This window comes from Prionailurus viverrinus, chromosome D4, assembly GCF_022837055.1.
Source record: "Prionailurus viverrinus isolate Anna chromosome D4, UM_Priviv_1.0, whole genome shotgun sequence".
Classification (NCBI taxonomy): Eukaryota; Metazoa; Chordata; class Mammalia; order Carnivora; family Felidae; genus Prionailurus; species Prionailurus viverrinus.
This window is the reverse complement of record NC_062573.1, coordinates 21,208,837-21,222,312: the sequence shown is the minus strand read 5'-3', so window position 1 is coordinate 21,222,312 and position 13,476 is coordinate 21,208,837. Positions and strand designations below refer to the sequence as shown.

General features: G+C 40.1%; 1 protein-coding gene across 5 annotated transcripts in view; it reads right to left on the bottom strand.

The window, feature by feature from the left end:
• The window catches only part of ABCA1 (ATP binding cassette subfamily A member 1), a 324,881-nt gene extending 323,428 nt beyond the window's left edge, over positions 1–1,453 (bottom strand). For 4 of the 5 annotated variants that reach the window (XM_047829344.1, XM_047829338.1, XM_047829345.1 and 1 more), the window contains exon 1: positions 801–1,335. The gene's annotated coding sequence lies outside the window, so the exon portion shown is untranslated. Of the gene's footprint in view, positions 1–800; positions 1,336–1,402 lie in introns of those variants that run through there. The other variant, XM_047829340.1, reaches the window with a different exon arrangement.
• Positions 1,454–13,476: the final 12,023 nt, after the last annotated feature.

Below are 13,476 nucleotides of genomic sequence, written 5' to 3'. Positions count from 1 at the left end.
CCCAGCCACAGGCAATTCAGCTGAAGACTCCCCTCACTTCTCATGACTGAAAATGGGGCAGAGGGCACATGAAAGATTGGTATTGAAGAGATTTTCTATTTGTGTATGCTGACCACACATTTGATCTGTTGCTTTCTGTTCATTTAAACTCTGTGTACACCCATCTGAAGGTGGAAAGGTGATCTACATTGGGTCACAGATGTATTTTCCCCAGCAGAATAAATCACAGATTCCATAAGCAGGGGAACTGGCCCACTCCATCAGACCTCACCCAACTCCTTCCTGACTCTTTCCTGGGATTCTGTAGATAACTGTGCATATCCTTATACTATGATGCACAGGAATATAATTCATTATTTGATTGCATTAATCATCAAAACCGCACAGATTCAGTCATCCTTATTTTATACATACACACTGGAGTAGGTATAACTGAAGCAAAACAGTGTCTGGGATTTGCTTCAAAAGAATAATAAAATTATATGTAAAAGTAAGAAGCTTGGATTGTCCAAACAGCAGTCCTTAGGAAGAGAATGTGATTTATGTTAAGGATGCTTCACCCTAAGAGGTAAGCTACTTAAATGAAAAAAAAAAAGTGAACTCCTAGATAATATAGGAAGTGTTTGCAGAAGGAATTTTTATTTCATTGCTTCAACCCTAACTGGCATTAGCAAATACTGCAAAGCAATGAAAGAGGTCATTAGGAAGGAACTAGAAACACCTTCCGATGTTATGGAAAAAATTCTGACATCTTAATTATATTCTGCCACCTAGTGACAAAGAAAATTTAACATACTTACTGAGCCAGGCTCCGAGAACAGAGAAGGCTGCCCTCCACCACCTGGTCACCTGATCGTGGCCTGACCACTCCGGAACAAGCCTAATCCCACAAGCGTTTGGGGGCATGGCGTCCTCTCTCCGCTTCTACTCACACCTCTAGGAGACCCTGCAAATATGGTCAACAGCCAAAGAAGCTGTTCAATCTGTGGCTGACCAACTTCACGTGGAGCCAGAAGGTCCACCCTCTGCCACTTATCACAGTCCACGGGCCCCTTTGCTACCTCCTGCCTGTTGCTAAGGGCTTCGCGGGGTAAATACCACAGCAAGACAGAAAAGACCTGTTTAAATTGGGCATTTTAATCCTTTAGCTCTATAAGAAAGAAGAGTAGGGGGCGCCTGGGTGGCTCGGTGGGTTAAGTGGACGACTTTGGCTCAGGTCATGAACTCACGGCTTGTGGGTTCGAGCCTCACGTCAGGCTTTATGCTTGGAGCCTGCCCCAGATTCTGTCTCTCTCTCTCTACCTCTGCACCTCCCTCTCTCCCTGCCCCTCTCCCGCTCGCACTCTTTCTCTCTCAAAAATAAATAAACATCAAAAAAAAATTTTTTTAAGCGCATTCAGACCCAATTGCTCACGGCCTCCCAGAGGCTTCCGGCCCACGGAAATGAAGTGCAACCCATAATGCATTGGGAGGCAGGTAGACTGGAGCGGTGGAGGCGAGGGTGGAAGTAAGGCTGTGGCCGCTCTGGCCCTGGAAGCCATAGAGTTTGTACGCAAGTAACAGAATCTCTTTGATGCCCCAGGGGTGTTCAGGTTTTCCTCTGTCTTTGGGTCAGACATTTCAGTGCGTTTGTGGGAGAACACTGGTGTTGCAGCAGTGGCATTTAATAAGGAACTTTATCCAGTACAGAACTCCCTCATGGTCGAGATCAGAGAGTATAAATCTAAGTGATCAGCATCTTGAGGACCATTTTTTAAATGTTTATTTATTTATTTTGAGAGAGAGAGAGCGCAAGCAGGGGAGCAGCAGAGAGAGGGAGACAGAGAATCCCAAGCAGGCTCCACACTGTCAGCGTGGAGCGCCCCCCCCCCCCCAGGGGGCTCGAACTCACAAACTGTGAGATCATGACCTGAGCCCAAACCAAGAGTCAGACACTTAACCAACTGGGCCACCCAGGTGCTCTTTGAGGACCTTTTTATATTGGCCCAGAGCACCAGCAAAAGCTTAAGAGAGAGCTTCTTAAAGCTTAAACAGATGTACAGTAAAGCAGACATGAATATGTTCAACAACTTCAAATTTGAGGATCACAAATTTGAAAGCATCCAGTCTTGAAGAAATAATATAAAACTAATCTTGTTATTTGTTATGTATGGAATAAGAAGAGTACAACTAAATAGTATGAGACTAAACTTGTATTTCAAAATTGTAAAAAAAAATGCATTCAAAGATATTCCTCTTAGATTTATTTCTTTATATATATATATATATATATATATATATATATTTTTTTTTTTTTTTGAGAGAGAGAGAGAGAGAGAGAGAGAGTGGGAGTGGGAGAGGGGCAGAGAGAGAGTGAGACACAGAATCCAAAGCAGGCTCCAGGCTCTGAGCTGTCAGCACAGAGCCTGACATGGGTCTTGAACCCATGAACCATGAGATCATGACCTGAGCCAAAGTCAATGCCTATCCAACTGAACCACCCAGGTGCCCCATCTTAGATTTATTTCTATTGCCCATCTCACCCCCTCCAAAAGATTTAAAAGCCTTAAAAGACAACATGTATAATGAAATTTCAATTTGTAAATTAGAGCAGAAACCAAAAAAAGCAGAAAGTAAACGTAATAGTTATAAGAAAAAACATAACTGAGATGCAATTCAGTGATAAGAATCTGAGGATAATTTGTTACCAAAATACTGACATTCTACTCAAATTGTGGTTCCAAGACAAACAGCATCAACATCACCTGCGTGCTTTTCAGAAATGCAGAATCTCAGACCTATTGGATCATAATCTGCCTTTTAACCAGATTCTCAAGTGACTTGTATGTACATAAAGTTTGAGAAGCACTGATCCAGGGCACAGACCCCCTTCACCACGAAGACAGATTCAGGAGATCTGGAGTGGATGTCAGGAGCCTATAGTTTTTAAACACCCACAGCTGATTCTTATCATGAAAATTAGGATATGCTGTAAGTGAATATGAAATAGAGTTTTGGCTTCCCAGTGTACAAAGTAAAATCTGGAAAAAAAAAAAGTAACATAATTAGTTCCTCAGTGGGAAGCCAAGCATTTTAAGAAATTCTTTACTGTGGAACCTTAAGAATGAAGCATATAGTGACCCAGTGGAAAATGTTCTCACTGACTTTTTTTGTGCCAAATGTTGCAGCAAATGTAATTTGGTTATTTTTTATATCTTTAATAAAAGCTGAACATTTGGCATCAAAAGAAAGTTTCAGTGAAGGCAGTTCTAAATTGGGGTTGAGCTAGTGTCTAAGTCAAGGGTCAGCAAACTGTGTGGCCTGCTTTGTAAGTAAAGTGTTAGTGGGACAGAGCCATGTCCATTCGTTATGTTTTGTCTGTGAACATTTTCATGCTACAATGACAGGCAGGCATAAATAGTTGCAATAGAGACTACATGGTCTGAAAAGCCTAAAATATTTACTATCTGCCCTTTATTAAAAATAAAAAAAAAAATGCCAACCCATAGTCTCTATAAATTACTCAGGGGATAAGACAGCTTTCAGATTTCATGAACATCACTTTTCCCTATGGGCTTCTGATGGGAATTAGAGATTGTACAAGATGGTGTAAGAATTCATTTTGGGGGCTAGTGGTTGATAAACTTATGCTAAAAATAATAATAATATAGGGGCGCCTGGGTGACTCAGTCAGTTAAGTGTCCGACTTCAGCTCAGGTCATGATCTCACGGTTCGTGGGTTCAAGCCCTGCGTCGGGCTCTGTGCTGACAGCTTGGAGCCTGCTTCAGATTCTGTGTCTCCCTCTCTCTCTGCCCCTCCCCCACTCACGCTCTGTCTCTCTCTCAAAAATAAATAAACATTAAAAAAATTTTTTTTAATAATAATATAAATAAATAAAAATATGGGGCTCCTGGGTGGCTCAGTCAGTTAAGTGTCCAACTTCAGCTCAGGTCATGATCTCACGGTTCGTAAGTTCAAGCTGCACATGGGGCTCTCTACTGTCAGCACAGCCTGCTTTGGTTCCTCTGTCTCCCTCTCACTCTACCACTCCCCTGCCCTCCCTCTCTCTCTTTCTCTCTTTCTCTCCCTCTTTCTCAAAAATTAACACTTAAAAATTTAGATAAATAAATAAAAATAAACATATCTCTTATGTTTGCCAATTTCCATGGTATAAATCAGGGTTTCTCACCCTCACCACTGTTGACATTTTGGACTGGATAATTTGTTGGTTGGGGGTGGGTGGGGGTGCTGTATTCTGCATTGTAGGATGTTGAGCAGCATCCCTGGCTTCTACCCACTAGATGTCAGTAGCAAACCCCCAGTTGTGACAACAGAGCTTGTCTCTAGAGATTGCCAAATGTCCCCTAAGGGGCAAAAAGACCATCATTGAGAACTACTGGGGTAAATACTCCTGCTATGACCAATTTCAAGCTTCCAAGCTGACATCACTGACCATGGATGTGGGACATCCACAGTCTCTCAAACCAGAGAGAGCCATTTCTAGAATACCACTGTGTGAGAACATACTTATACAGGTAGTAATGCTCTGTCCTATTTTAAAAATTGAGGAAACCAACCAGGATCTCCACCTGAATCAGAAGTTACCCCTTCTCCACAGAGATGACCATACTGGCAAAATTGTTTTTTTCTTCAGGAAGCAGCCTGGATTTCTCCACACAAAGCTATGTTCCACAAAGCATGGTTAAGATTATTTTGAACTAGAAAATATCCAAAGCAGATGTTAACAGTCACTCCAGTGGTTATTACAAACTCTCAGTAATATATCAGTAAATCACATGGCTTCCCAGTGGATTTGGCAGGAGGAATTAGCCCCAAGCAAATGAAATAGCTGCACATGTTATATGGATTTGGGTTCTGTTTTATTTTGATTTTTGTTTTTGTTTGGTTTTGTTATTTATTTAAATCAATTGAATTTTGGGAAATATCTGCTAATGATAATGACATTAGCTTTACAATCCTTTGCATCAACAGCACTGACAATGGTTAATTACTCAGAACCAATTACTGAGGCCACTCTAAGACCAGGACATTAAAACCGTATCATCAGCACCCAGGACACTAACCTCCTGTTCTGGAAGGCTAGGCATCCATTTTTGTCTTGAGTTTCAGATCATTAGGATATAGGACAATTTCTAACAATCCTGAATTCTTGAGGGCTATTAAAATGCAGATCTTGTAGAATTATCAATAACGCTGTGTCTATATTGAGCTTATGATATGGAAGACCAATGGAAGGTCAATAAAAGCTACAATTATATTATTCTTGCCAGATTTCTGCACAAGATAATTCTTTTTTTTTTAAGTTTTTGTGTGTGTGTGTGTGTGTGTGTGTGTGTGTGTGTGTGTGAGAGAGAGAGAGAGAGAGAGAGAGAGAGAGAGAGCGCTTGAGCAGGGGAAAGCAGAGAGAGAAGGAGAGAGAATCCCAAGCAGGCTCCACACTGAAGCATGGAGTACAATGCAGGTCTCAGTCCGACAAACCTGAGATCATGACTTGAGCCAAAATCAAAAGTCGGATACTTAACCAACTGAGACACCCAGGCACCCCTACACAAGATAATTCTACACCAAAATCAATGTTACCACTCCTGGGATTTCCTTTCCCCTTCTTAGCTGTGGCCTCCCTGAGTCCCCCAGATAATTAAAGAAACCAAAGGCAGACTGGCTTACAAACACAGTTTGGCTCACTGATAATGTAACCCATCTCTAAATTTAAGATGCATGCATGCACGTGCACACATATACACATATGCACATGTACCCACACACACTTGAACCATCTACAAATTTGAACTTCGCTTTCAAGCTGGAGCTACTGTTTTTTGAGGGTCTCCTCTGAGTTTTTTCACTTTCTTGTGGGATCTTGGCATATTGTGCCATATTGTTAACACCTGCTCACAAGCATCAAAAAGTATTCAGGGGGATCTAGTTGCTTCCAACATCTTGGCATCAAGATACTATTTAAGTATACATTTTTTCTCCTATAACAAGCAAGAATAAATAAGATGAACAGCAAAATCGATTACCAAGTTTGGAAAAATTGAAGAATCCCAACTTGATTTGGATAATTGCAAAAAATATAGAAGTTTTAATTATCATAAGGTGATCTCATACAGTGATTTTACATACACAAGTAGGTATAAGAGCTATAAATGCACTGTAGATTAGGATATGATTGCAAACCTCTGCCCTTTAAGCTGGGTGAGTACAACTCACCCCTAATTCATTGGAAATCACCTTATACAGCTTACCTCCAGTAAATAATATAGTAAATATGCCTAAAGCTCATTTGTTCTACACATAAAATTCTCTTAGAAATCCAAACAAGCAGTTCCTTAAGAATAAGGCTGGCACAAAAACTGAAAGAAAATACAGCAAAATACCATAAATAAAAATGGAACCTTGAGGGCTAGAAGATTCCCTTTATAAAAAGCAAGTGCTTCTGTCTTGAGTATACCCAAATTGAATTGTACTTGAGGAGTTAATAATGAAAAATGATAAAGATCAGAGGTCACCAACAATAGCAGACTTTAGAAAAAATACAGCAAAATAAAATATTGATCTTGGGCTTTAAGGTGAATTTGAGAGGAGTAATTAACAGGCCCAACCAAAAAAGTAACATAGGATCTACAAATTCCAAGGTAGCTGGAGAAAATTCTTCTCCTAAACATCAGTTGAAATCTTTAGTTCCACTTTTCCCATAATTATGTTCATTATAGATTTTCAAGCACAAATTCAAAGTCTTCCAGAATTTATAATATTCAATTTTTTTAAGTGGTTGTATCAGTCAGGATAGGACAGGTTTTACAGTGGTAACAAATAACCCCCAAATTTCAGTGACTTAACAAACATTTATTTCTCATCCACATGACCAAAGGGGGCCGGCAGGGGGTCGGGCTCAGCCCATCATAATCACTCAGATAATAGAGGCTTCATCTTGCTGTGTGTTTCCACCACCTCCAGAGTAACAAGAAGAGAACATGGAAATCACACACAACTTCTTAAAGATCCTGTCTGTAAGTGGCACATGTCACTTCCTCTTGCATTCTGTTCACTGAAACAAACCACATGGCATCACAAGGAGGGTGGTGACTGAAAGGGGAACTGGAATAACGATAAGCCAACCTAATGACTACCACAGTGACACAATGCATCTTAAGATATGAATGTGTCACTTCCCATTACTTCACCCTTTAGCTCTGTAGCATTCTTTGTATAAAGCCAAGCCTAGACTTTAGATCCCATAAATCCTCATAAACTTCACCAGAACAATTCAAATGTGCTGCTAACACAGATATAATTCGAGCCCCAGTTAAATGTTCTAGGGAATCCACCACTGAAGAGGAGCATATAACTCAGGAGCATATAACTCAGCATATAAATCAGGATTGATTCTTTGGACCCCAAGAGGTAGAAATCTAACTCAAACTAGCATGGGCAAAAACATTGTGACTAAATTCAAAAAGAACCATGGCATATTGAGACTCCAAGGGAGACTGAATTTAGGGACTTAAATACTGTTAGCCCTCTTGCTCTGTTTTTCATCTCTGTTGCTCTCTGCTTTGTCGGCATCTCTCTCTTGAGCTGGCTTCTCGAAGCAGGAGGAAGAAGGAGAAATACAACTCCAGGGAGCTCGAGACTTGCAACCAGAAAGAAACTGAGGGTTCTTCCTCACCAGCTCTACTTAGAAAGATCCTAGGGAAACCACCAAAGTTGCAACACAACCAGGTTTGTGCTTTTAAAAGATTGCTCTGGCTGTTGTTTGGAGAATAAATTGGATGGAGGCAAAAATGAAAGCACCACTTAACCCTGTTGGTCAGTTCCTTAATGAAATTCTCTCTCTCCTTGCTTTCTGTGACACAGAAACATTAGGGGTCTCTGGTGGAGGCTAAGAAGCCCTTTGGGTTCATTTCTATTGTTACCACAGGTCATTTCTTGGGTTCTTCATGAACCACAAACACAGGGGACACTAATCCAGGGTGTTACTCTTCTAATCCTGAGGCTGGAACTCAAGGGAGGATTTTCGCAGCCTAATCCTAGAATATATCTCCTTTCCATCCCCAGACCTAAACCCTATCGTTCCCACTTACTTCTCTTCTGAGCCTGTTGATACTACTCTGTTCACAAATGGGGGCGCCTGGCTGGCTCGGTCGCAGGAGCGTGTGACTCTTGATCTCGAGGTCGTGAGTTCAAGCCATAGGTTGTGTGAAGCAATTACTAAAGAGAAATGAGTAAACTTAAAAAAAATGTTCAAAAAAAAAAGAGGTTAGAGTGGGAGAGAGCCAAAGCATAAGAGACTGTTAAAAACTGAGAACAAACTGAGGGTTGATGGGGGGTGGGAGGGAGGGGAGGGTGGGTGATGGGTATTGAGGAGGGCACCTTTTGGGATGAGCACTGGGTGTTGTATGGAAACCAATTTGACAATAAATTTCATATATTGGGGAAAAAAAGGAAAAATAAATAAATAAATAAATAAATAAATAAATAAATAATAAAACAAGTTAAAAAAAATATGTGATGGAAAAAAAAAATGTTCACAGCTCCTTGCATTTACTGATTTAAACATAAACTTCTCAGGTCTCCACAATACTGCTTCAATTTATTTTTCCAAGCAGTGTTTCCATTTTTATTACCCAAACATAGGTAAACACCTTTTCATAAAATACTTTAAAACTTCAGAAGTATATAAAGAAACCTGAGATAGGGGACATCTGGGTGGCTCAGTCGGTTAAGTATCCAACTCTTCGATTTGGCTCAGGTCATGATCTCACAGTTTGTGGGTTCGAGCCCCACATCAGGCTCCACACTGACAGTGAAGAGCCTCCTTGGGATTCTTCTCTCTCTGCCCCTCCCCCCTCAAAATAAATAAACTTAAGGGAAAAAAAAGAACCCTGAGATAGCCCCCCTTTAGCCTTCCTCCCATCCCATCTCCAGAGGTGACCACCCTCAACCAGTTAGGAAGGTATTCTTCCAGTCTCTTTCAGTGCATTTATCATATATATATGAAAACACGAGAGTCTCTTTTCATAAATGTAACAGGAATCATGGTATGTATTGTTTGGCCAAATGCTATAACACATATGGCATTATTACCTAACAATGTGCCTTAACTTTCCATGTCAATATGTATAGATCTGCCTCCTTCTTTTTAAGGACAAACTAGTACAAATAAGGTGGATGCATTAGAGTACAGGTCCACAGCCCTTTATACACATTTCCAGATTCCAAAGCATTCTGAAAACTGAAAGGTTTTGGAAAGTTTGCAGCAAACACATTTGGTAGTAAAACTTTATCTGAAATGACATGAATCTTTTTAGTCTTTATTTATCTTACTTAGTGAATATTCATAATTGTCACTGCATAAATAATAATGTGTTTGATTAGGGGGTGTTGCTGCAGACCCCACTAGTGATGTTGAATAATAAAGAACCAAAAATTCTGAATTACAAAACACATGTGCCTCACAAGTTTCAAACATATTATTCTGACCCTATAATGCGGGGGGTGGGGGGGAGTGCTTGCAGTTTCTTAAGAAAAATTTTTGATATATGTAGATTTTACTAATATAATATTGTGTGCTTATATACCAAAAATTGTTCCAATGCCTTCCATAAGCTAATTAATGCAATCTTCACAACAATACTATAAAGTATTATTATGATCTCCATTTTATAGATGAGAAAAGCTGAGTTGAAGAGGCGAAGTAATTTGGGCAATTTCTACAGTTAGTAAGTCAGGCAGCCAAAGTTTAATGTAAACCGATCTGGCCCCAGAACCTGTGCACTGAAGCCATGGTGCTGTTTTGCCTTCATGTTCTTGGAGAAAAATACAGCAAACAATCAGATCTTAACATTTGGCCCATTTGTTTGACATCCTTTAAAAAATAAAACCTCATGGGGCACCTGATGGTTCAGTTGGTTAAGCGCCCAACCCTTGATTAAGGCTCAGGTCACTCACAGACGTGAGATGGAGCCCCAGGTCAGACTCCTCAGTGCAGAGCCTGTTTGGAATTCTCTCTCTCTCCCTCTCCTTCTGCCCTTGCCCCACACGTGTGTGAATGCTCACTCGCTCTCTCTCTCTCAAAAAAAAAATAAATAATGATAATAAAATAATAATAATGAAATAAAACTTTACAAATATAATTGAAACCCTTGGGTATCCCATTTTTTTTCCTTCCCAGAAGTAATCACTGTCTTCAATTTTGTGCTTATCACTTTATGCATGTTTGTTATACTTTTACATAACAATAAAGTATTATATCCCATATTTTAAACTTTACGAAGAGCAGAGAAGGGAATAAAACTGAAAAAAAGGCTCACAGGCCTTCACATTAGTAGTATTCCGTTTCTTAAACTGGATAGTGAGTATATGAGTATTCATTTCATTGCCACTCTTGAAGATTTTATTTATTTTAAGCAATCTCCACACCCAATGTGGGGCTCAAACTTACAACCTCAAAATCAAGAGTCACACACTCTAGGGGAGCCTGGGTGGCTCAGTCAGTTAAGCATCCAACTTCAGCTCAGGTCATGATCAGGTCATGATCTCACTGTTCATGAGTAGGAGCTCCGCATCAGGCTCTGTGCTGACAGCTCAGAGCCTGGAGCCCACTTTGGATTCTGTGTCTCCCTCTCTCTCTGCCCCTCCCCTGCTCGTGCTCTTTTTGTCTGTCTCTCTCTCTGTCTCTCAAAAATGAATAAACATTAAAAAAAAAAAAAAAAAAGAAAGAGTCACATGCTCTACCAGCTAAGCCAGCCAGGCTCCTCTTCATTGTCATTCTTTAAACTGCACATGCATTTGGCATTTTATATGTATGATGATTTTTTAAGTTTTAAATAAGATTAATATTAATATAAATAATTTTAAAAATTGTACCATTATTCAATCACACACTAATCTAGGGTTGCTGTGAAGGTATTTTTTAGATGTGACTAATATGTATAATCAGTTGACTTCACATATTGGAGATTATCCTGCATAATCTGGATGAGTTTTATCCAATCAGTTGAAAGGCCTTAAGAACAGAGCTGAGGGGTGACTGTCTGGCTCAATCAGTAAAGCACAGGACTCTTGATCTCAGGGTTGTGAGTTTGAGCCCCAACTGGGATGTAGATTATCACTTAAATTTTTTTTTTAATTAAAAAAAAAAAAGTTACTGAAGAAGAGAGCTTAGATTTCCCCAAGGAAAAAAGACATTTCATCTGTGTACTACAGTATCAGTTCCTGCCCAAGACGTTCCAGCCTGCCCTTCCAGACAGCCTACCCTGCGGATTTCAGACTTGCCTAGCCAGCCCTCACAATCATATAAGCCAACCCCTTGCAATAAATCTTTTTACACATACACATACATATTCTACTGGACACATATCCTACTCTATACCCTACTGGTCTGTTTCTCTGGTGGAAACTTGACTGATACCAAGCAGAAAAAATATTGGAAAATAATGGTCAAAACATTCCCCAACTTGGTGAAGAACATTAAGTCATAGATCCAAGAATCCTAACAAACCCCAAGTAGGAAAAACAAAAAGGAAACCACACCTAATAGACTCCGAAGCCAAAGATAAAGAAGCACATTAACAACTCATAAATTTATGGGACACAAACAAGAGACTCAGATGTGGAGTGTATTCTGAACAATTCTGGAGGACTTGGAATGGCAAGCCCACCTGGAGAGACTTGTAGAATTCCTAAGACACTGGTCTAACTTAAATAATCTGAACTTGGAAAGGCAGATCCCAAGTCATTTTCAAGCCCTGTGGGTAAGTGGCAGGTGCTTCCCAAAACATGGGAGAAGATTTAGATACTGAGGACTTAAAGAAAGAAACATACCTTAGGATGGGATCAAGGACAGGAACCAGTATTTAAGACATTTTTTTAAGTTTATTTATTTATTTTGAGAGAGAGAGAGAGAGAGAGAGAGAGAGAATGAGCAGGGTAGGGGCAGAGAGAGAGAATCCCAAGCAAGATCCATGCTGTCAGCTCAGAGCTTGATGCAGGGCTTGATCTCACAAACCGTGATTCATGAGCTGAGCTGAAATCAAGAGCCACCCAGGCACCTCAGAACCAGTATTAAATGCCAAGATCCAATGCACTTCCTAATACTCTCCCCCAGAACTTAATCTACCCACCTGGTCACAGAGTGAGCTGAACAACCACAGCTTTCCCAGAACCCTGTGACACCCAAAGGCTTACTTCATGGCAAAGAATAGAGAAAGCATGCATTCCCAATGACCTACTAATTGAGGAAGAGAGAAGAAAAAATGTCCTGAGCCACTATGCTCAGTCGCTTTGCCCAACTCACCAATCATGTAAATTACACCTCCTTTCTTAGGAAGAATGAGAAAAGAAATGGAAATGTTCTACCCTGTTTGTGGAGTAGAAATTTCTTCTTCTCTATAGAAACATGGGTAGTAAGGAATATATCGGTCTCATCTCCAAACTAGACTGTAAATTTCTTAAAGTCAAGAAACTGACATATAAACTTCTACATCTATCACAGTTCAGAACAGTGAGCTGGATATATATAATAGTGAGCAAATATGTATCAACTTGACCATTACATACTTAATATTTGTGTGTTATAAAGACAAAACATAATTTTAATATATTCTAATTTTACCTGATACTTAACGGTCTACAGTTTATAAAACATTTCCATATGAATTCTCTTATTCAATCTTCTTAGCAACCAGTATTATGAATGAAGAAACTGAGGCTCAGAGGGGTTACATAACTTGTTCAAAGTCACACAGCTAATAAGAACCAGAGTTGGGATTCAGATCCACATGATCTGTCTCTATCATCGTAGCATGACTGTTTCACTATTGTTATTTATTTGTTAAGCATTTTGACCTCCTTAAAGAAGAGAAGGATGTTGCACATGAAGTTTGAGGCAACAGCTGTGTCCCCGGCTGTCTGAAATGCCTCCACCAGGTTTGGCAACAGCTGTCTCAGCTTGACATCTCACTGGGTTCCTGTCAGAGCCCCACCTTGGGGAATGACAAGTTTAATGAAGAAAAATCCAACCTTCCACCTGAACTCCTAGCTTTGCAAATGCAACTGACATCTGACAGGCTTGGAGGCCCTCGCTGCAGGGAATGGGGTGACCCCAGCTTCTCAGCTCATAGATTATATGTTTGGCAGCTTTCTCTGCAATTGGCTGACAATATTTGTGCCCTCTCCAGATCTTACTTCCTGGTCCCAGTGCTAATTTAGATGCAATTCAAACAAACACTTACAGAGTATTTCCTATATGCCAGGCAATGGGGATATATAAAAAGATGATTAACACACCATTCCTGCCTTGGGGGCACTCAAAGTCCTACAGAAGAATCAGAAACTTTACACTGACAGCATTACTATGGAGATAATACTCATTGCCATGGCAAATGGGCCCCTATTGTAAAGAGAAACTCTAAGACTGCTCAAAAAATTAAATACCATGTTGACTATTCCCTTTGGCAGGAGCAACAAAT